Source organism: Heteronotia binoei, chromosome 10 (genome assembly GCF_032191835.1).
Source record: "Heteronotia binoei isolate CCM8104 ecotype False Entrance Well chromosome 10, APGP_CSIRO_Hbin_v1, whole genome shotgun sequence".
Classification (NCBI taxonomy): Eukaryota; Metazoa; Chordata; class Lepidosauria; order Squamata; family Gekkonidae; genus Heteronotia; species Heteronotia binoei.
In genome coordinates, this window is record NC_083232.1 from 87,925,840 (window position 1) to 87,950,372 (window position 24,533).

Genomic DNA, 24,533 nt, shown 5'->3' on the forward strand with positions numbered 1-24,533 from the left:
AGGTGCACAAAGAATGATATCAACACATATGAACATATATATGAACATATGAAGCCGCCTTATACTGAATCAGACCCTTGGTCCATCAAAGTCAGTATTGTCTTCTCAGACTGGCAGCGGCTCTCCAGGGTCTCAAGCTGAGGTTTTTCACACCTATTTGCCTGGACCTTTTTTGGAGATGCCGGGGATTGAACCTGGGACCTTCTGCTTCCCAAGCAGATGCTCTACCACTGAGCCACCGTCCCTCACCAAACACATGATTGGCAGCATCATTACGTTACAAGTGCCTCCTCCAGCAAGGCAAATGTACCACTGGCTGCCTCTGGTTTTGTATCAAAGGCCCCAGTTTCAATCCCCGATATCTCTAATTAAAGACCTCATGTTGAAGACGATGTGTACGTCCCGTGTTTATTTTATTTTATTTTGTGAATGTATAGTCCGCCCTTTCCCAAGATGGACTCAGGGCAGATTACAACACAATAAAACAATTAAAATTATACAATAAAACAGTTAAGAATTAAACAGTTAAAACCATTACATAAAAATGAGAAAAGGCAGCATCAGTGATATAAACATCATTCACAGATTGAGACACAGGATGCAGTGAGTGCAGGGAGCCCAATTCGATGGCGTGAGGACGCCCGCCTGCCTCAGCCAAAAGCCTGGCAGAACAGCTCCGTTTTGCAGGCCCTCCGGAATGGTAGAAGTTCCGGTAGGGCCTGAATCTCCTTGGAGAGCTGATTCCAACAGGTTGGGGCCAGGGCCAAAAAGGCCCTGGTTGAGGCAAGCCGGACGTCCTTTGGGCCAGGGATAGTCAGTTGGTTGGCTGATCATAGAGGCCTCCGGGGCTCGTATGGGGAGAGATGGTCCCATAGGTATGTAGGTTCCAGACGGCATAAGGCTTTAAAAGTCAATAGTAGAACCTTGAAACGGATCCGGTACTCAATTGGTTCAAGCCCCAGCATCTCTGTTTAAAGGATCTTGGAGAGTAGAGCTGAGAGAGGCTACCAAGTAAGTACAAGTAAGCTTCAGATGTCAGAAGGCACCTTGGATTCCCCCGGAACTGAGACTTTTTTTGAGCAGGAATGCACAGGAACACAGTTCCACCTGGCTTGGCATCAGGGGGTGCGGCCTGATAGGCAAATGAATTCCTGCTGGACTTTTACTACAAAAAAGCCCTGTGTGAAACAGTGGTGACACCAGGGGATGTGGTCTAATATGCAAAGGAGTTCCTGCTTGGCTTTTTCTACAAAAAAAGCCCTGCCTGGAACAAACTGAACTTGCACATGGTTAACTACTTCAGATGAGGAAGGATAAGCAGTCTGCTACCTTGTGGCTTGTGGTTGTTTCAGGTCTTCCATCTTGCCTTCCGTCGTGCAGATATTAACATAGGGTTGCATTTCTTTATGTATTTGATGTGTCACAGCACACTAAACTAATTCCAAGAGACGCATAATTCCCTACCTGTTCGTACTGATTGATTATGAGGAACTTTGTAAAAATGAGTTCCAAAGTGATTTAATGACCTAATTTGCACACAACAGAAACTTTCTAAATATAATTTCAACTTGTGTTATAAATCTTGGGAGTATAGGCACTTAGAGTCAATTGATTATTACTTGCTTCTGAATAATTTTTCTCCCCCATAAAAGATGAGGACATTATGCACTACCGATTTTTTTTTTGTTTGCTTTTCAATAGGATATTTTATTTTCATTTTCTGTTACTATTCATGTAGTTGAAAAAAAAACATGATTTGGTCTACAGTTACCGACCTCAAGGTTAGGTCTAAAGTTCTCCTGAAATTACAGTGGACCCACAGACTACAGAGATCATTGTCCTTGGAAGGAAGGGTAGCTTTGGAGAGGGCACCCCAGAACCCTTCCCCCCCATAGCCCTGACCTGGATAGCCAGGCTAATCTGATCTCATCAAATCTCAGAAGCTAAGAAGAGTCAGCCCCGGCTAGAATTTGGAAGGGTAAGCTCCAAAGAATACCAGGATTGTGACGCAGAGGCAGACAATGGCAAACCACCTTAGAAAAGGCAATTGTATATGGCTTCTGATATAGATAAGCTAATATTTCTGTTATCAGATATTGACAGAGTGTGCTGGAAAACGTCCCGTAGGGCACTCTGGTCAGCCCAGCTTCACTCACAGTCAGTCCAGCCGCTCACAGTCAGTCCAGCCAGTTCAGAGGTACAATAATCACAGTCCAAAAGAATAGTCAGTTAACAGTCCATCAATCCAAGTTCATCCAACAATCCAACAGTATAACACGCCACTCTCCTCCAATCCTCTCCAATGCTTCTCCACTACTTCTCCACAGTAGGTAGCAGTGTGGCTACTGCTGTTATACCCCCACCAGCCAATCCCATTGTTCATTTGGCTAATGAGTTGCACATGTTGCTCACATGCTTCTACTTACACCTGTATAGCAGGAGTTACATAATAATATTACCAGTATCAAGAAGCCTTAAAGCGACGGATACTGTCAGATATTGACTCTATGGTTCCTTATAAGTTAGCACTTTTCGCTTTGGCTGCTAACAAAATCAGGGCAAAGGCAGTATCCAGTAGACAGTAAAACGACGTTGTTAACTGGACTATTAGAGCATGATTATGGAATCATGGGGTTGCTGTATGTAAATAAGATTTTGAATAATCTAACGTGTTAATCTTAGAGTCTTTGACTGCTTTTAACTTGTAAGTTGCTGTAATTGCAATGGCCAATGGCTTTACGCAATAATTTTTTTACTGTACTGTGGTACCTTAGAAAAAGCAAGTCTAGCTCGCCACCTAGTGGTACATAATGCTAAAAGAGCTAGAATCTCCAGCTGCCGGACAATCTCAGGATCTCCAGGCTACGTCACACACAATGCCATATGACAATAATAAAAAAAAAAACCGGACTAACTGGACTATTAGAGCATGATTATGGAATCATGGGGTTGCTGTATGTAAATAAGATTTTGAATAATCTAATGTGTTAATCTTAGAGTCCTTGACTGCTTTTAACTTGTAAGTTGCTGTAATTGCAATGGCCAATGGCTTTACGCAATAATTTTTTTACTGTACTGTGGTACCTTAGAAAAAGCAAGTCTAGCTCGCCACCTAGTGGTACATAATGCTAAAAGAGCTAGAATCTCTGGCTGCCGGACAATCTCAGGATCTCCTGGCTATGTCACGCACAGTGCCATAAGACAATAATAATAAAAAAAACCAATCTCTCCCCACATTTTACCCTCCCCAGGCACTGTCCCTAAATTCCTTGGAATTCCCCAGGTTGGAGCTGGCAACCCTATTTGGCCAAGGGGGCATTCTGAGAACTTTGTGGTGAACATGTCTGGGAGACAAGGTACTGATTTCCACAATCACTCATTAACCAAACCTTGTCTCGCTATTGCTCTTTGCTGTTTCTTCTCAAATGCTGGGCAAAGTTGCTTTGGATTGTTGCCGTAGCTGCCGTGGGAGAATTTAATTGCCTTCTGCTTTGTGATGCTTCTGCAACTGCTAAGGAAGTTAAATCTCTTTCCGTCCTGGGCAGGGTTACCATTTGCATCTTTGGAAATTACTGGAGATTTCAGGGCGGTGAGTGGGGATGATGGTATTTGAGCAGAAAGGGAGCTCAGCAGAAATGTGTCTCCCTAGGGTCTGCTCTCTGAGCTGCCATTTATCCAGGTCGCTGATCTCCATAGTTTGGGGAGCAGTTGTAATTCCTGGAGAACTCCATACCCCATGTCAAGACCACGAGTCAAGAAATAACACAGTCCAATCTTTCAGCAGTTTATTCCATAAGCATCTTAAGGCAGTACACCATCTTTGCTAAGACTGATGTCTTTTCCCAGTGACCCTCCTTTTAACCCCTCGCCCCAACTGTTACATTTCAAGCACATAAGCACAGCAAAGCAAGGCGGGAACATTCTTGGCGGGACCCCCTCCTACCCCCAAGTCTTGGAGTCCCAGTGCATAATCTCTACTTCTAGAGCATCTGATCATGAGGCTGGTGGAAGTGGCTTGAATAATAAGTTTCATAGATAAGCATGCTAGGGGGAGGGAAAGTCAAGCAGAGAAATGCGCATAGCCAAAGTAATGATACAAAATGCATGGCAAGAGGAATATAAGGGTGATGACTCTTGGCACCCCGCCTGGAAGTTGCCAAGCCTATTCCTGGCTCATGGTTGAGGCGGGTCACTAAATGGCTCCAGGATGCACAACTACAACTGCCAAGGGGGCTGTGAGAAAGGCACATGCACAGATTGCTGCAGATCCAGACAAATCAGCAGCCATTAACGTGGTTCAGAAATAAACACGGAGCGTTGAGACTTTGAAAACCTTATACATTATCTATGAACAGAGCTCACAACATGATGAACAGATGGGCCCTACAAGAGATATATCTCCTTTTATCTAGCAGGAGCTCCTTTGCATATTAGGCCACACCCCATGATGAAACCAATTCTCCAAGAGCTTACAAAAAAGAGCCTTGTAAGTTTTTGGAGGATTGGCTACATCGGGATGTGTGGCCTTGTATGCAAAGGAGCTCCTGCTAGAATTCCATCCCTGTTTTCAACACGTCATACTAAGAAATGAACTGCTGATCCATGCGTGAAATGCCATAAAGTGTTACTTGCAGGGCTTTTTTTTTTTTTAGCACGAACGCAGTTCTGGCTGGCTTGGCGTCAGGGGTGTGGCCTAATATGCAAAGAAGTTTCTGCTGGGCTTTTTTTTTTTTAAATCCCAGTGTGAAACAATGGTGATATCAGGGTGCGTGGCCTACAGTGCAAATGAGTTCCTGCTGAGGCTTTTTTCTACAAAAAAAAAAAAAAAAGCTCTGGTTACCTGCATATCATTGATGGCAATTTGGATCCAGCACAAGGTCATTTCCTTGTGACGTTATAACTATCACCCTGAAGCTGGGCCAGTTTTGCCAGTTAGTTCCCATTTCCCCTGTTAGGGCTGCCACACAAAGGCATCTCCACTATGTGTTAAACAGGACATTGAAACTCTGAATGCAGAGTAGTTCAAGTTATCTTCAAGGTTCTTGACCTTCAGCGTTTTGTTCAGTCACACAGTCGAGTCCGACTCTTTGTGACACCACGGACCAAGTCATGCCAGGTTTTCAGCATAGCTAATAGTAAATTCACTAAGGGTAGGTATTCAGCTCCCTATGACTTTGCATGCTCCCCCCCACACACACACACTCCATTTCACATAAACTCAAGGCTGTATTCAGACAGCATCAGTAAAATAGTTTGTTCAGGGTCAGAAAGAGGTGGTTTATTCATGTACTTATAATCTCCAGCCCTCTTTTCAGAATAAACCACAATCCTAAATCATGATTACTAAAAAAGACCCAACTCATTGAATGTGGAATGGTTGGCAGTAGGGTTGTCAAGTCCCCCATGGCTAGGGCGTCCAGGAAAACCATAGAGTTTTCCTGGAAACACCCAGAGTGGCTGGCACATGGTGTCATGGTGTGATGACATCACTTCCAGGCGATGTCATTGCACCAGCGACATTGGGGGAGGCTCCCCTCGCCGGCCCAGTGCAGGGCCGGCAGGTTGGGAACCTCCAGGGTGGGAGAACCCCCGCCTGGCCCAGGGGCTAGACAGCCCTAGTGGGCAGCAAATAGTTTCTGAGCCCAACTGAGCTTAGCCTCATCATGAACAAAGTCTGGTTTGTTTGTGACATCTTAATGTAGCCAAAATAATGAATGCGACTATTTCTCAGTGAATTTCACACTGTCTAGAGTCTGATAACCCTGACCTAAATACCTCAGGATAGCCTAGTCTCATCAGATCTCGAAAGCTAAGCAGGGTCAACCCTGGCAAGTATTTGGGTGGGACACCTCCAAGGGATATCAGGGTTGTGATGTGGAGGCAGGCAATGGCAAATCACCAGTGAATGTCTCTTGCCTTGAAAACTCCACAGGGTCACCATAAGTCAGCTGTGACTTGACAACGCTTTCCACCATCACAATCTGATAATGTAAGAACATATGAAGAGCCCTTTTGGATCAGACCTGTGGTCCATCTGGTCCAGTATCCAGTCTCACACAATGGTCAGCCAGTTACTCTGGGGGGCCAGCAGCAGGGCAAAGAGTCTGAGGCTTTCCTGTAGTGTTGCCTCCTGGCTCTTGGATTCAGAGCTTTACTGCCTCTGAATGTGGAGCTTCTCCTCAGTCACCATGGCTAGTAGCCTCCATGAAGCTATCCAGTCCTCTTTTGAAGCTGTTTATTCCTGTGCCCATCACTACATCCTCCGGAAGTGAATTCCACATTTTAATCACTTGCTGTGTAAAGAAGTATTTCCTTGTTTTGTCCTGAATCTGCTGTCCATCAGCTTCATCAGATGCACTCTAGAGCTAGTATTTTGGGAGATGGAGAAAAAGTTCTCTTGGTCAACTCTCTCCACCCCATGCATAATTTTATAAACTTCTGTCATGTCATAAGAACATAAGAGAAGCCATGTTGGAACAGGCCAATGGCCCATCCAGTCCAACACTCTGTGTCACACAGTGGCCAAAAAACCCAAGTGCCATCAAGAGGTCCACCAGTGGAGCTAGAAGCCCCCCCAAGCACCAAGAATACAGAGCATCACTGCCCCAGACAGAGCGTTCCAACAATAAGATGTGGCTAATAGCCACTGATGGACCTCTGCTCCATATGCTTTTCCATTCCCCTCTTGAAGCTGTCTATGCTTGTAGCCACCACCACCTCCTGTGGGAGTGAATTCCACATGTTAATCACCCTTTGGGTGTCCTCCCTTTATTGTCTATTTTCTAAACTGAAAAATCACAGACTCCTCAGCCTTGCCTTTTAATCATCCAACCCTCTAATCATCTTGGTTGCCCTCTTCTGTATTTTTCCAGCTCTGTGATGAGACAGTTGTGCACATCAATTACTTCATGATGATGCCATAGGCTAAAACCTTGCCATAATTTTAATTGCATTTTTATATGTAATGTTCCACCCCACCTCCGCCCCTGGCTGGATTGAGTTTTGTTTTAGCAGGTGACCTTTAGTTCAAATAGAAAACTGAACAATAATATTGATCTATCTTAGCAAGTTATGATGTACTAAGATAATTTATGCCAAGTGCTTTCAGTTCTCAGGAAAGCCTTGATATAAATATGATATGCCGAGCCCAAAATGGAAACATGCCAACTGCTTCTTTCAAATATTGCCAATATCTATTGCCCCTCAAACCTGAATGAAAAAATAATTTTATATTATTTAATAAGAAAGTGAGAAGAGTGGAGATTTAATGCAGTCCCCTTAAGCGTTACCCGTCTTGTTTCTTATTTTTGCACTCGTCAGCTTAAAGCTTTACTAAGTTTATTAGAAAGACAGAGAAGGTGGGGAAAATGGGTTCATCTGGAGTTGCACAACAAGAAATGAAATAACCTGAGATTCTAATTTTATTATAATAGGAATCAAATACAGTATTTTGGACGCTATAATCCATTTTCAGTAGCAGTGGGTAAGCGTACTGGGAAAATAGAAGTTGCTTTTATCTGCTCTGACACCTCAATTAGTTCTCTCAAATTTCATCCAGTATTTGATTAGAATTTTTGTAGAGGACTGTTTGGGGATGCGGAAAGTTCTGTGCATGCTCAGTTATTATTAATACGTCGCAAGAAGGCAAAATGTTGAAGTACAGTGAAACAAAAGCACAACTGAGATTTGCAAAGCCCTTTCAGATGCAGCGCTTTCAAGTTATACGTTTTACTAGGGACAGACACGCATTGAATGAAACTGATAAGAGCTTACCTAGTCTTAAGCAGCTTTCATTTCATTCACAGCATGATCAAAGGGATCACTAATGTGATCTGTCAAATACTGGTACCTCCAGAATGCCTAAATGATTCAAAACGCAGAAGGACCTAGAACAGCGCAGCAATGCAGTTAGAGTGCTGGACTAGAATTTGGGAGGGAGGCCAGAGTTCAAATTCCCACTTAACCATTACCCTCAGTGGGTGGCGCTGAGCCAGTCATTCTTGCAGCCTCCGACTTAATAGGGTGGATGTGCGGATAAAATGTGGAAAGGAGAACAATGGACAACATACGCGCCCCTTTAAGGAAGAGGGAATTTAAACTGTGCCAGCTAGAAACTGGTGTAGAGCTGCCAATCCCCCAGGAGTTCCCCCAGTTTGGAGCCCTTACCCCTGCTTCAGAGTCATCAGAAAGCAGGGATGGGAGGGAAATGTCTGCTGGGCACTCCGTAATTCCCTATGGAGACTGATTCCCATAGGTTAAAATGGAGAATTGATTCACAGGTATCTGGGGGGGGGCTATTTTTTGCAGTAGAGGCACCAAATTTGCAGCATAGCATCTCGTTACTCTCCTCAAAATACACCCCCCCCCCAAGTTTCAAAATGATTGGACCAGAGGGTCCTATTTTATGAGCCCCCAAAAGAAGGTGCCCCTATCTTTCATTATTCGAAATGGAGGGCATTTATGAGGAGCGTGGTCCCTTTAAATGTGATGGCCAAAACTCCCTTTGGAATTCAATTGTGCTTGCCGCACCCTTGCTCCTGGCTCCACCCCCAAAGTCTCCTGGCTCCACCCCCAAAGTCCCCAGATATTTCTTGATTTAGACTTGGCAACCCTAAACTGGTGTAAAATCACAGGAAAAACCTCCACAAGCAAAGGGAGATAGAAATACTGTCTGTTCTCTTGCTTAGAAGAAAATCAGATCGCAAGGTCACATGGTATTTCACGCACAAGAGATTAAATTAAATAACTGAAAAGGTAGCGTTATTTTTAAGTTTGGTAATTAAGGACCCATTGCTTAATGTTTAGATGTATATGACTGACATACCTTTTCTCCTTGTTACCTCTATACCTGTTCACTGTTTTATTTACTGATATGTGCCCATAAAGGCTACTGACTGGACTGGATTAAATCAATATAGTTTGATTTAAGGGATTTCGTCTGCCTCATAATGAAAAGATTGTGCTTTGGTTGATGACCATCTACCCGGGTGGTGGTCATGTCGAAAGATGCATATTTTCAAGAACATGGTTTTAATTAAACTGATTTTTTAAAAAATCCTGTTACTCCAAATCCTGTCCTCGTATTTGAGTAAGCGACGTCCAGCACAGAAACGTGATCAACATACACATCATCTTCTCACGGCAATAACAGCTGAACAGTGGTGGGAGGAATGCTTGTGAGCAATGTTCCCTACAGGGCAAATACCCTGCAGTTACTCTTAAAATAGCTAAATTTGGTTGGTTCGCCTTTAGGACAAAAAAATTACTGGTAAGAACATAAGAGAAGCCATGCTGAATCAGGCCAATGGCCCATGCAGTCCAACACTCTGTGTCACACAGTGGCCAATATGTGTGTGTTTGTGTGTGGGTATATATATATATGCTCCATATTTTTATCCAATCCCCTCTTAAAGCTGGCTATGCTTGCAGCCACCACCACCTCCTGTGGCAGTGAATTCCACAAGTTAATCACCCTTTGGGTGAAGAAGTTCTTCCTTTTATCAGTTCTAACCTGACTGCTCAGTCAGCAATTTCATTGAATGCCCACGAGTTCTTGTATTGTGAGAAAGGGAGAAAAGTACTTCTTTCTCTACCTTCTCCATCCCACGCATAATCTTGTAAACCTCTATCATGTCAGCTTAAAATGCCGGAGTACATTTGTTTTAATGGCCATTTCTATATATTTTTCAATTCTAATAATGTTATAATAGTTTTATCATGTTTTTACAGATAGTTCTTATGGATATGTATAGTTATCCCTTTTATTTAAGATGTTGGCTTTTGCCGTAAATAAAATCTATCCATCCTTCCAGGGCTTTTTTTGAGAAGGAATGCACAGGAACGCAGTTCTGGCCGGCTTGACATCAGGGGGTGTGGCCTCATATGCAAATGAGTTCCTACTGGACTTTTTCTACAAAAAAGCCCTGACTCCCTTAAGCCGCAGAGTCTTGTGAGCAAAAATTCTACTTTGTGAGCTACTGGCATGGAAGTTGTCAGCTACTGTATTAAATTAGTGTGTTCTGGGGTCATCCTTCCTGAGCTAAGACAAAAATGTGTGAGCCGGAGGCTAAACAAGTTTGAGCTAGCTCATGCTAACTAGAGGGAACACTGCTTGTGAGGTTGCTAATTTTTTTTTTTTTTTAATGATGGTTTGTGCATGAAAATGTAGTGAACTCACAATGACTGACTTACTAGTGAATGGGTTTTTTTTGAAGCATTGCTTTAAAAGGAAACAGGAGTATTGGTCTTCCACTGTTGGTGGGGATTAAAAAAAAATGGAGTGAAAGAGATGCCAAATATTAAATGGGTTTTTAGAAAATATTCTGCTTTACTGTCTTAGATGAGCATCGGGTTTTTTCCTTTAAAAAGTTGTAGTATATATATTTATTAGATTTGATTCCACATGCCTTCCAAGGAACTTGGGGTATGGTACATTATCCCCTCACTGCCATGTTATTTTCACAGCAGTCCTGTGAGGTGTGCCAGGCTAAGAGAGAGAGCAAGTGGCCCAGAGGTCGCCCAGTGAGCTTAATTCCCAGGTTTTAAATAAAAATAGCATCAGGACACAGGATGAGGCTTCTCTGTTCTCTCTCCCCCCCTGGCTTTTAAACATTTGAATTTATCAAAAGCAGTGGCAAAAGCACTTCACCGATGCTAAACTACATATCCCAGAAACAATACTCCCTCTAAGCTATGTTGTGACTCAGGGCTCATTTTGTAGCAGGAGCTCCTTTGCATATTAGACCACACCCCTTGCTATAGCCAATCCTCCTGGAGCTTACAGAAGGCACTATACGAAGAGCCCTGTAAGCTTTATAATAATAATAATAATAATAATAATAAATTTTATTTGTACCCCGCCCTCCCCTGCCGAAGCAGGCTCAGGGCGGCTACCAATACGGTGACCAATGGTGCACCAACAATAAAACAGTTACATTGGAAACATTAAATTAAACATTAAATTACCTTAAAAGCCTGAATTAAAACAATTAACTAAAACATATTATAACGCTATCCTTGACACTCTTCTAGTTGATGCTGATGGCGGATTTTCAGTTATTCATAAGCTAATTTAAAAAGGGTGGTCTTGCAGGCCCTGCGGAACTGATCAAGGTTCCGCAGGGCCCGCACCTCCTCTGGGAGTTGGTTCCAGAGATGTGGGGCTGCGGCCGAAAAGGCCCGAGAGCGAGTGTTCTGTAGTTTAATTTGTCTTTTGGAGGATTGGCTACGACAGGCGTGTGTGGCCTAATATGTAAAGGAGTTCCTGCTACAAAATGAGCAAAAATTCTACTTCATGAGCTACTGGGATTACATTTGTGGGAAGGGGTTAAATGACAAAATTTAAGTGTTTCAGCAGAGGATGTGGGGGGGGGGGTTTCTGAATGCAAAGCTGGGGATTGGATTGGTCACTGGCCTGATCCAATTTGGCTTCTCTTATGTTTACTTCTGAGATCTGACGAAATCAGGCTGTATTAAACCATTCCACATCCCCAGAATGGTTTCTAGCGGCATGCAAACAGCTAGGTAATGTTCTGTTTACAAAGGTGCGAGCAATTAGAATACAAGAGGATAACAAAAGCAATTCAATCGAGGGAGTCTTTTGTTATTTGAGTTGAGATATTCTGCTTCATTACTCTATGTAAATTAAAAGCGTGTTGATGAACTGTGGTGTGAGCAAGGAAAGGGTGGGAAAGAGAACAATTTCAATCTCTTCCATCTCAGACTAATCGTAATATTGCAACAGATAACGTTTGGCAAGAAGGGAGGAAAGCACTGCTAATTAGAGTCGGCAGATAAGCCTGCTTCGAGCAAAATTTGAGGTACGTTTGGTTCCTGCCTGAGCATAATGTCTGAGGAATGTTGAGAGAAGCCAAAAAGAATTTTTATTAAACCTGGTGAAATTTACCAGGGGAGTTTGCACACCTTTGTAATAAATATTAATTGGTCCGAACTAGGGGTCAGCCAAAAATATCCTGCATCATCCAGCAGTACTAGAAAATACCTCCCTTTCCCAATAGCAGAGTTTGACTATGAACTGCGACTTAGCATTAGAACAAAGCAGGAGACAAGGAGCACCTTTATGACTAACAAAGTTTTATCCAGAATGTAAGCTTTTGTGTACTAGAAACACACTTCATCAGACAATAAGATGGAACAAGGATCATTTTGTAGAAAAACAGGTGGAGCTCATCCAGGGATTGTTATGCAGCTGCACCTACTCCTCAATGAGCAAGGTGGGGAGGAGGGGGGGGGGAACCCTCAGAAAGGTTCAGGAGCTGTGCTCCTGTGAGCTCCTGCTGAATCCGAGGCCTCGGATGGAATAGCCAACAGCCCTGTTGCCATTCCATCCTATTGCCTGATGAAGTGTGCTTAGAGCACACGAACGCTTACATTCTGAATAAAACTTTGTTGGTCTTAAAGGTGCTATTTGACTCCTGCTTCGTTCTGTTGCTTCAGACCAACACGGCTGCCCGCTTGGATCTATGCGACTTCGCATCATTCAGCATTACCTCTCAGGGCCACTAGGCAAGCTAGGCAATTGCCCTGCCACTAGGCAAGCTAGGCAATTGCCTAGGGCGCCTGCTTTCTGGGGGTGCCAAATTGGGTGCCCCCCATGTGACTCAGTGATGTCATCAGTGCAGGGGGGGCACCAGAAGATCGCCTTGCCTAGGGTGCCAGACGGTCTAGGGCCGTCCCTTCCCCTAGTTGAAGCAAAAGGGATGAGAAATATGAAACCATCCCTAAAATAGAGTGATACAACCAAGGGACCCATGAGAAACTCCTTTGCTGCTGCTGGGAGGGGGAAAAGAGAACAGCTGGAAGAGGCAGGCACTGAGCACTGGCAGTCTTTGGCCTGGGAGGGAGCCCAGATAGCCACAGACTCCCTCCCAGTCCAAATGCTACCAGCACCATGATTAGGGCTGCCAAGTTCCCGGGCTGGGCGGGGATTCCCCCGCCTGGGAGGTTCCCAACCCACCACTCCTCATTGGGCTGGTGGGGGGGGGGATCCTCTAGGAGCTTCTGGTTTTCTCTGTGGTTTTCTCTATGGCTTTCCCGGACACTCTAGCAATTTGGGAGGGAAAACTCGATGGTACCTATTCCCGGAGGCTGCGAGGGACTTGGCAACCTTAACCAAGATCAATTTGCAGGCCAGGGGAGAGGACATTGGTGGGACATGGTGGTTGACTGTGGGTGTCCAGGCTGCTCCCCAGCTCCAACACCACTGGCACTCAGGGCTTGCCATCTCTGGCCTCTCTCTTCTTTCCCTCCTGGCAGCAGTAAGGAGGAGGAAGGAGTGGAAGGAGAGGGCAGCAGTGGCAGCTCTGATGCTACTCGGGCCCACCTTTCATGGCTGCCCTCCTCTTTCCAGTCTCGCAATGAGAAGCAACGGGGTGGGGAAGGAGTGGAGGAAAGAGAGGATAGCAGCAGCAGTGAAATAAAGTGAGTTCAGCCAGCTCTGAATAAACCAAGAACACTTTATTGCAAGGAGAAACAATCACAGAGGAACACAGGCAAAACGGCAACTATATACAATCTGGCCAGGGTTAACCTCACCCCCCTAGCAGGCAACAGTTAATCCTATTGGCTCACTTTAGAATCCTTCATTTGCATCTCACTGTTACATGCGTAGCATCCTGATTGGCCAGTTCTTCCAGGCTTCAGGATCCTGGTTTGCAAGGAGTGCCTGTCTCAAGCTCAGGCAACAGGAACCCAATGAGATGCAATACATAACAAGCAGGTCAAATGCCACCAGTGTTCAAGGCCTGCTTTCCCCAGCTGCCTCTTCCTGCAGTCTTCACCCTCCCCCACCCCACCTGGCCCCATAAAGAATCCTGGGGTTGCTCGGCAACTCTCAAGCTGTCAGCTGAGATCTCATGACATGCCACTGTTGAGAGCTCTCCTTTTTATGTTTCAGGATTTTTAAACCCTTGTCATCTCCACACCCCAGTTTTTTGGATTCTTCTGATCATCGCAGTTGAGCATTGCAAGTTCAACCGCTGCACATGTTCAAAGTGACATCCGCAGCATCCCTCAGTCTGAGCAGGTTGCCCAGATATGACTGCCTCAAGCTCTGGGATGGGATTCAAAAGTTTCTTTCAAGTTGGGGGAATTTTGCTTTCAAGCTGACATGCGTTTCTGTTTCTCACAAAAAAAGGCGCAGCTGAAATAAGGGGTCTCCCTCTCTCTGAGCCTCAACCCTGACATTTGATTCTGTTGAAGGCTATGTTATTGAATCCTGCCAGCTCAACTCATAATACAACATTTCGTATGAATATCGGATGTCAAGTTGAAAAGCAGCCGAGTTTCTTGACTTCTAGGGGAAAAGTTTTTAACAAACTTGCTTAGTAAAGCTTCATGTGGCTGTCAAGTGCTGATGCATAAGATTAAGAGCCATGAGATGTACAGATTGGTTTTGCGCCGTGCATCGCCGTGCAGCCACTTGGAGGGCTTCTAGGTGCTAGCCGTGCAGCAAAGGCAAGTTGTCACTCACAGTGAGGGGCCCTTGACAAGCACGATGCTGAGCATGAAATTGCACTCGGTGCTCGCATCAGGCTCCGAATTGGCAAAACCTGACCTTGCTGTGTTCTTCCCCGCCTTCAGAAGATAACTGGCGTGGAGGGGGTGACACAGGAAGAATTACAGATGCTCTCAAAGACTGTTGACATGGTTTCCAAATGACAGAGATGAGCACGTATCGGCACGATGTACAGTTTAACAGACTCAAATGCCAAGGGACATATGAATGAAAGAAAAACCAGTTACAGGAGTAGAAGCTGGGTGATAGAGTATCAGGGGTGTCAAACTCATTTGTTAGGAGGGCCTGATCTTGATGCAAATGAGACCTTGTCAGGCCGGGCCAAGTGTGTCATAAACTGTAATGCCAGGTAGTGGAGATATAAGCTTTTTAAAGGACACTGGCAAACACAATTAAAGATTTAAAAAAACAACAACAGTAAAATATGTTTAAAAGATTAGCACTCTTGCAATATTTTGTTCATTTAACAGTCCTTGATAATTGACACCTCTTGCGCTGAATTATTGCATCAAAATCTGGAGGCAGCATCTGTGCTGTATCAATCTTGAGTATGCTGTTCAGGTGTTGTTCAGGTATGTGTATGTAAGTTGCAAACCTGCTTTTGATTTATTGACATTTATTACAGAAATCTCATGGTCAATGCTTTGAGCCTAAGACCCAGGGGAAAACATGAAATGGCTGGACATTTGGTACATAAGCTGCTTCATGTGCGGGTCAGCCAATGGAGAAAATAGTGGCTTTGCTCTGTAGCTCCTGTGCGATTGAGCAAGCCTGGTAAAGCAAGCTGTGATGCACAAGGAAGCAAGAGAGAGAGACGGAAGGAAGCAGATGACAGTGAGTTGCTAGTGGACCTGAAAGCAGCCATCCAGGGGTTGATCCAGCCCTCGGGTTGCACGTTTGATACCCCTGGTTTATACTGACCTGGATAGCCTAGGCTTGCCCAGTGTTATCAGATCTTAACTCTTCTCTGTCTCATCAACTTGGCCATCCTTTCAGGAATGTAGCTGGAGTTCTTATTGCCCTCTTCAAACTGTTAAGCCTGTGTTATTCTAAAGACATATTCATCCATTCATAAAAGGGAGCAGGGGTGCTGGGGAACATCCTAAGGTGGAGCCTCCCAAAATGGGAGGAGTCAGCTCCGGCCTCCTCCTCCCAGCACACAGCAAAGACCTATAGCGAGTGGCCACTGCAGATAAATCGGGAGACAGATGTCTGTGCCACACAGTGAATGCAATTGTATCTGTTCTCATAATAGTTTTCTTAATATTCTCTAGTTACACAAGTATATTTATTGCATTTTTGTAGTATCTACCCCTTTTTTTAAAAAAAATACCCCAATACTATTGATTTCAGTTAAATTTTTAAAGTCCATTTTTAATGAGGCATGTGTTAACTCTGGAAAACAGCAGCCTTGGTATAATTGCACTGAGTTCAATTTTTGAAGCTAATTTTTCTAAGTATACAAACGCGCCGCTGTCAGAAACGGAGATGCAGCGGCTCCAGAACATAATTCACGGGCCCTGTAAATTGATTCTTCCTCTCCCCACCCCTTTGCCTTGCAATGATGGATTTCAGCCTGATGTTTGCTTTATGCATTGAATGTGTGCTACTGTAAGCCATTTGTCTAAATGAAGGCTGGAGTTCAAAGGATATTGTTGTGCTGAAGACGAAATGAAATGCGTTTTAATTATCAAGGAAATGGATGGTCTTTCTAGGCTCTTCATTTCTTCTTCTTTTCAAGCACTCTTTATGTACATGTTTTGGAAATATAGCTGTGGTTTCTCGGAATGCTCCCTACATTGAAGTAAGTCTCATTGACTGAGAGTGAGTTTGGTGTAGCGGTTAAGAGTGTGTGGCCAGTACTGGGAGGGCCCAGGTTTGGTTTCTCACTCATGCCATGGAATCTCGCTGGGTGACTCCTCAGCTTAACCTACCTCCCAATGCTATTGTGAGGATTAAACAGAGGAGAGGAGAGTGTTGTAAGCCACTTTGAATTCCCACTGAGGAGGAAGGCGGGGTATAAATGAGGTAAGTAAATAAAATAAACAAAGTAAACAAACACATTGATATGGGTACAGAATCCCAGTAAGCACACAGCCAGATGCTGTGCATCAGGACTTTTTTCGTAGTAGACTTTTTGCATATTAGGCCACACCTCCTGATGTGGCCAATTGTGAGGGAGCGGTCAGTGTCTGCTTGGGAGGGTGACCATTTTAAATTTCTCCCCAGTCACCTTCCCTCAGTCCCTCATGCACACGCTCAGAAATCCTGTCAGACCTCTCCAAAATAGGCACCAGACGGTTTTAAATTCAAAACCGCAAAACAGATGTATTGGATAACAAAAGGCAAGAGAGAGGGATAAAATAATATTGATTAGAACTATTCAATATGAAAAGGCAAATCAGTTGGCAGCATTAATCAAATATTAAACACAGAGGATTTGTCAGGCTGAGGTAAAATATAAAAATAACGCAGGCAGAAGAATTTTTAAACTGCCAAACAGGCAGGCTTCAGAATTCTACTGAATTCTATGGAAGGCAGGCAGTGCCTACTGGGCACTTAGAATATTTTCAGTTTAGATGATATAGGCCTAGGCTTTGGCTATTTAAATAATAAAAATAACAAACTGTTAGTCACTCTTCACTCACACATAGAGAACTCCTGACTAGTGCCAGTTAATTCTCCCTCACAGACACCCCACACTAGCTAACTTCCAGGACTCGCACCTCTGAGGTCTAATACCAGCTGCTCACTACTGGTGCATCTCAAGCCAAGCTTGTTTTCTGGTCTGAGTCTTGGGTAACCCTGCTGACCACCAGAATCCAGTCCTCTCTTCTGTGTGTTTGTGTGATCTCAGTTTGCACAAGGAGACTGCCTGATATGCTAGCAAATCTTCCTCAGAGAGTTTCCTTCACAGAAAGTGCCTTGTTTTGCCCCTTTCAAATTTTCTCTCAGACAGAAGCTCAACCACAAGGAACGCAGCCTCACTGGCTTTTCTAAGCTCCTTGTCCAGTTGCTCTCACAACTGACCGGCCTAAGCCCACTTCAGACTCTCTGAAGACTTCTCTCGAAAATTCCCAAACCAGAACTCAAACACTCCTAAGGTGTTCTCAGCCAAGACTCATTTTGCTAATCTTTAATTGATAGGGTAACATTTCAGCCAATTGTTGCAAGTCTGTTCCCCAGCTTCTCAGGCTAAATTCCTGAGTCCGTCACACCAATCTTTCTGTAGCTTATAGTAGGCCCTGTACTAAGGCCCTGTACTAAGAGCCAGTTTGGTGGAATGGTTAAGTGCGTGGACTCTTGGAGAACCGCGTTTGTTTCCCCACTCCTCCGCTTGCAGCTGCTGGAATGGGCCTTGGGTCAACCATAGCTCTCATAGAAGTTATCCTTGAAATGGCAGCTGCTGTAAGAGCTCTCTCAATCCCACCTACCTCACAGGGTGTCTGTGTGGGCGAGGAAGATAAAGGAGACTGTGAGCCGCTCTGAGTCTCTGAGATTCAGAGTAGAGAGTGGGATATAAATCCAATATCTTCTACCTTCTTCTTGGAGGATTGGCTAAATCAGGGGTATGTGGCCTAATATGCAAAGGAGTTCCTGCTACAAAATAGGCCCTGCTGTGCATAATTATTCAGTGGGGCTTACTTAGGGTTGCCAAGTCCAATTAAAGAAAAATCTGGGGACTTTGGGGGTGGAGCCAGGAGACTTTGGGGGTGGGGCCAGGAGACATTGGGGGTGGAGCCAGGAACAAGGATGTGACAAGCATAATTGAACTCCAAGGGAGTTCTGGCCCTCACATTTAAAGGGACAGCTCACCTTTTTAAATGCCTTCCTTCCATAGGAAATAATTAAGGATAGGGGCACCATCTTTTGGGGCTCATAGAATTGGACCCTCTGGTCCAATCGTTTTGAAACTTGGGGGGTATTTTGGGGAGAGGCACTAAATGCTATACTAAAAATCTGGTGCCTTTACCTAAAAAAATAGCCCCCCCAGAGCCCCCAATACCCACGGATCAATTCCCTATTATTCCCTATGGGAATCGTTCTCCATAGGGAATAACAGAGTGCCTAGTAGACATTTCCCTCCCCCCCCACGCTTTCTAAAGGGGGGGAGAGCCTCCATACCAGGGAATCCCCCTCCCTGCCCCCTCCCTCTCTCTCACACACAAATACTTACTGGGTCTTCTTCCGGAGAACTCTACCTGCTGTGAAAACGAAAGCAAAGAAAGGGAGGGGCCGTTCTCCAAAGCCCTTCCTGTTTCCTGCTTCCTGCCCATCCTTAAAGGGGCAGACATTTTACAAACTGCTCAGGAGCTAACAGCATGAAGCCTACAGGTATGTTCCCCCCCCTCCACCCCCCCACCCCCGCTTCCCAATTTTTGGAGAGCGGGAGATGAAGCTGGGAACCCAGAAGTCTCCCGCCAGAGCGGGAGGTTTGGGAAGCCTAGGCTTACTCCCTGGCATGTGTGCTTAGACTTGCTGCTTAGCTTGTAAGCCTACTTGTGAGTAAGTCCCATTGAACCCAATAGCAGTATTTTTGGGGGGAGGGGGGTGTTTGCATGCCTGTAAGTCATGGTGACTTCTGGGTACCTCTATTAGGGCTAGGACATTTTTCAGAGAGGCAGCTTGATATTGCCTGCCTCTGCATCCAAGCCCTGGTATTCCTTGGAGGTTTCCCATCCAAGTACTTGTCAGGGTCAGCCCTGCTTAGCTTCCAAGATCTGACGAGATTGGGCTTGCCTCATCTATCCAGATCAGCACTGAACTCAATAGTAGCATTGATCAAGCCTGAATAGGATCGGTCTGCAAAAGCACAAGGCATTGACATGGGTAATCATTTTGAATGGGGATTTATCTGTTTGGGTGCATTGAACTTTATCAATGAGATACTGGAGCGGTACATTGAGCTTTCTTGATTTCCAAAGTGATGGAATTCAGTTCTCAGAAATGAATGTTTCCGGTAGTATGTCATTCCTCTGCGCTTTATGTAATCAGTGCCAGATTAAACCCTATGGGGGTCCCTAGGCAGTCAAAATCGTATAGACCCCCTTGCAAATTATTTCAGAGATGGTGCACTTGCCCTGTCACCTGTGGTCGATGCTGCAGCCTGCAGGCCCCTTCTCAAAAGCCCCTCTGACCAAGTTCCAGGGGAGAGGTAAACTTGGCACCGCCGCCAGCAGCAGCCGCACCAGGCAAGTCAGGCAAAGAGCAGCTCAGTTGCTGGTTGCATGTGCAGGCTGGGAGGGCTGCAAGCGAGGGGAAATGGTGGGAGGAAGCGGGCCTGGGGCCCCTATAGGCATGGGGGCCCATAGGCCAGTGCCTACTTGGCCTGTTAATCCGGCCCTGTATGTAATGGTTGAGAATGACACTTAGCATGAATGGGTGCCTAGTAGTCAAGGAGTCAGTGAGTTGGGGATAGAGGTTGATGATTTTTTTTTTTACTTCTGATGAATCATATATCTTCAGATGTATTAAACTGAGATTGTTGGAGTTGGAGGAAACGAAACTACGGCCAACAGACCCTTATATTTGCTCCCCAGCTTCCTTCTTTATGCTTTCTGTGGCAAAATGTCCCATTATCTATCAGACTTAACCATTCCAAGTCATCGCAGGGCATTTATGTTGGCTAGACTAAATGCGTTTCCCTCCAAAGTTTTACAAGGGAGATATCATCAAGTCCCTTTAGGCGACAGACTCCGTTCCTGTGGAGCGAATATTCCCGACTCAATTCAGCATATATTGCTTGATCGTTCCATTTATCATAACCTCCGTAAAGATTTATTTTGCAAGCTTTCTTTCTCCCCAGATTTGTCTATTCTGTCTCCCTGTTATTATTTATTGAACGATACTGAGAGGGGAGGTTAGCGAGGCTGTGGCAAAAATTTTGGCTGACATCCTTAAATTTAAATCTGACCATGTATGAATGCATCTGTAAGCTCGGTTTCGTTTTGATTTTATCTCCAATGGTTACATTTTTATATTCTGTGTATTTTTATTTGCAACTGTTATGCCATTAAAGGTTTGGTATGGTAAAAAGAGTGCACAGTAGTCAAAAAAGCCCCATGGCGCAGAGTGGTAAAGCTGCAGTATTGCAGTCCTAAGCTCTGCTCATGGCCTGAGTTCGATCCCAGTGAAAGCTGGGTTCAGGTAGCCAGCTCGAGGTTGACTCAGCCTTCCATCCTTCCGAGGTTGGTAAAATGAGGACCCAGCTTGCTGGGGGGGGAAGTGTAGATGACTGGGGAAGGCAATGGCAAACCACCCCGTAAAAAGTCTGCCGTGAAAATGTTGTGAAAGCAACGTCACTCCAGAGTCGGAAACGACTGGTGCTTGCACAGGGGACTACCTTTACCTTTTTAGTAGTCAAGGGCTATTTACTCATAGTGCCATGTGACAATGTCAGCACATGGGACTCAACTAATTGGTCAACACAACAATACGTCTTGACTAGAGTTGGCAATCTCTGATGATAATGGGTTGGATCCAAGCAGTTTGTCGCTCTTTCTAACCCAGTTCCCCTTGATTCTACAGCATCCCTTCACCTGCCGAAAATCAAAAATGTATTTATTGAGTTGCATCCTGCCAGCCTACTCAGGAACGCCTTCCTGTGGCTCAAAGAAGCCTTCCTCCACTGGAAGAGCATCTGGAGAAAGTCTGCACACTGAATTGAGTGGAGTGGTAGGATCGAACCCATCATTATTAATTAGAGCTACCATGTCCCTTCTGGGGGATCTGGGGGTGCATTCTGGGAGTGGGCAGGGATGTCCTCAATGTGATGACATCATGCAAAAGTGACATCATCACATTGGTAATGCTCTACTTTTGAGGCAAACTAAATGGTAAAATTGGGCTCAAACCGTACAGTTTTGCCGCAAATGCAGAGCATCAACCATGCAAACGTCACCAATGTGATGATATCACTTCTGTGTGATGTCATGGTATTGGGGACAAGGCTGTTCAGGATGGGATTCCCCCCACCAACCAGATGGCCAATGTCAGGGTGAAGCCCTAAAAACTGGGGACCCCACCCAGACCTGGGGACTGGTATGACTATTAATATATACGTAATATGAACAATAGACTGATCACCTAGTCAAAGCTAGAGTGTAGCAAAAAGAACATGGATGCTTTTCATTCCCCATTGCTTTTTACCTGACAGAAAGCCATTTATTGGTCCTGACAGTGAAATACTAAGCAGTTGGCAACCCTTGTTCTCTGCATTGTCAGCATTCAAAAGATCACAGATTTGTTTGTTTTCTGATTCATGATGAAGACACCCATATGTTAGAGTCATGCTTGCTGAAGCTGGTGCATGGGAGCCAGTTTGGTGTAGCGGTTAGTGTGCAGACTCTTATCTGGGAGAGCCGGGTTTGATTCCCCACTCCTCCACTTGCAAGTGCTGGAATGGCCTTGGGTCAGCCATAGCTCTGGCAGAGGTTGTCCTCGAAAGGGCAGCTGCTGTGAGAGCCCTCTCCAGCCCCACCCACCTCACAGGGTGTTTGTTGTGGGGGGGAAAGATAAAGGAGATTGTGAGCCACTCTGAGACTCTTCGGAGTGGAGGGCGGGATATAAATCCAATATCATTGTCTTCTTCTATTTCTTCTTCTTATCTGGGAGAATGGCCTTCTTCTTCTTCTTCTTCTTCTTCTTCTTCAGAAAGTCTCTTTTTCCTCTTATCCTGCTGCCTGTTTTCTCACTCACTGCCCTTCCTCTGGAAGGACATACAGGATCTGAACAGAAGTCCATAAACTTTAAAGTGTAGTACTTGAACTCCAAATTCCAACCACTGAACAGTGTCTAAATATTGGTGGGTTTGGTTTTTTTTTTTTTTGGGGGGGGGGGGAGAAGGTCCTGAATGTCACATTATGGTGGGTTGGCATGTCTAATTCTGGAAGTCCATATTTCCTTGATAAAGCTGAATGTCCATTAGCAAGGTATGGCTTTGGAAACCCACGTTTTGTGCAAATTTACCTTGGGCGTTTTCACACTGACCTAACTCCGGAGCGAGGTCCCTCTTCACCGCGCAGTGTCTGCGTGGATTTCGCACCAATTGCTCCGCAGAACCCGGAAGAGCCGCAAAGTCCCGAGGCTTTTGCGTCGCAAATGTAAACTGGTTTTTGGCGGTTTACATTTGCGACGCAAAAGCCGCGGGACTTTGCGGCTCTTCCGGGTTCTGCGGAGCAATTGGTGTGAAATCCGCGCAGATGCTGCGCGGTGAAGAGGGACCTCGCTCCAGAGTTAGGTCAGTGTGAAAACGCCCCTTGATTTTTGATTCAACAAGGATTGCTTGGAAATTAACATCATGATATGACTCAGTCTTAATGAAAGAGAAAGGCAAAGGAAGCATTATAGGGAAATTTCGACCATTTGTTGTCTGCAGACTTTGAACCAAAAAAAAAAAAAAATGTTCTTGTAGGAGGATGCTGTTATGATGCAAATGTACATCCAGACCAATTTCACACTAGACCTTTAATCCTGGTTTAACCCTGTTCCCAAACTGACATTCTCCACTAGAATCAGAGAAAGCAACTCTATGACTCTACGATTCTTAGTGTAGAATGTCAGCTTGGGGACAGGGCTAGACCAGGATTAAAAGTCTGGTGTGAAATTGGTTTATTTTAGGCCAGTTTAATTGTCATGATTTCTCCCAAAGAAATCCTCTGGGAACTGTAATTTTGCAAATGTGCTGAGAACAGTTTGGCAGAACCCCTTTCCCTCCACCCGTTTGCTGATCCACAATCCCAGGGTTCTTTGGCCATGCACTGTGGCAATGAACTCTAAATTTGCTTTCAATTTATAGCGTGGATGCATTTTGAGAACATTTCAGGGACGTGCCGTCGTGCATCTAGGCCTGTCATTAATGTGGTGGCCCGGTTCCAATTAGTTCAAGCGAAGGCTGCCGCCAGTTATTAGATATCAGGCCTGCCTTTTCTAAAAAAAGTGCCGTGCAGCAAAGGGATGCTCATTCTGGATAAAGATTCTGCTTTTTGGATTTCTAGCTTTTCTGATGCTCTGCCACACTGTGGGAGGCTACTGTAAAAGGCTACTGTAAAAGGCCAAAGGGATTTTCAAAGACACACAATAAAGAAGTCGTGTGAAGCTGCCCTCTCTCTTTTAGGAGAGCCAGAACCGGGTTTGATTCCCCACTCCTCCACATGTACCTGCTGGAATGGCCTTGGGTTAGCCATAGCTCTTGTAGGAGTTGCCTTTGAAAGGGCAGCTGCTGTGAGAGCCCTCTCAGCCCCACCCACCTCACAGGGTGTCTGTTGTGGGAGGAGACGAAAAAGGAGATTGTAAGGCACTCTGAGTCTCTGATTCAGAGAGAAGGGTGGGGTATAAATCTACAGTCTCCTCCTCCTCCTCCTTCTTTTAAAAGGCCAAAGGGGTTTTCAAAGACACACAATAATGAAGCCCTATGAAGCTGCCTCTCTTTTATAGCCAGCAAAGGAGGGACCAAGCTGCTAAGTTAAGGCCAGTTGGGAGGTCAGCTGTGTGATGTCATGACCAAGTGCAGTGGTGTCATAAAGCTCAGGAGACTGTGTCCAGGTGTACAGCCCAGGCAGTCAAATCTGGATCCATCAGAGTTTGAACTGATGCTGGTGGTGGGAGCTTGATGTGAGCCGGGATGTTGTGGGTTGGTGTTTGGTGAGAAAGATGGGCCTGTGAGAGCCTTCTGGAGTGGATTACTAAGCAGATAGGCTGATGAGGAGCAGCTCCATGGAATAGACTCTATGGCTCTATACCAGGGGTGGCCAGTGGTAGCTCTCCAGATGTTTTTTTGCATGGCTGGGGCTGGTGGGAGTTGTAGGCAAAAAATATCTGGAAAGCTACCGTTGACCACCCCTGCTCTATACCTTGCTGTGGTCCATCCCCTCCCATCCCCAAACCCGGCCCTCCCCAGCCTCCACCCCACCCCAAATCTGCAGGTATTTCCCAACCCAGAGCTGGCATCCCTAATTCTGAGTGCAGCAGAGGTCCCCAACCTTTTTGGCACCAGGGA

The 24,533-nt window shown here is 45.1% G+C and overlaps 1 protein-coding gene across 1 annotated transcript in view; it reads left to right on the forward strand.

Moving 5' to 3' along the window:
* Nucleotides 1–24,533, forward strand: part of CNTNAP2 (contactin associated protein 2) — a 1,690,081-nt gene that overhangs the window by 735,018 nt on the left and 930,530 nt on the right. The window lies entirely within an intron of this gene.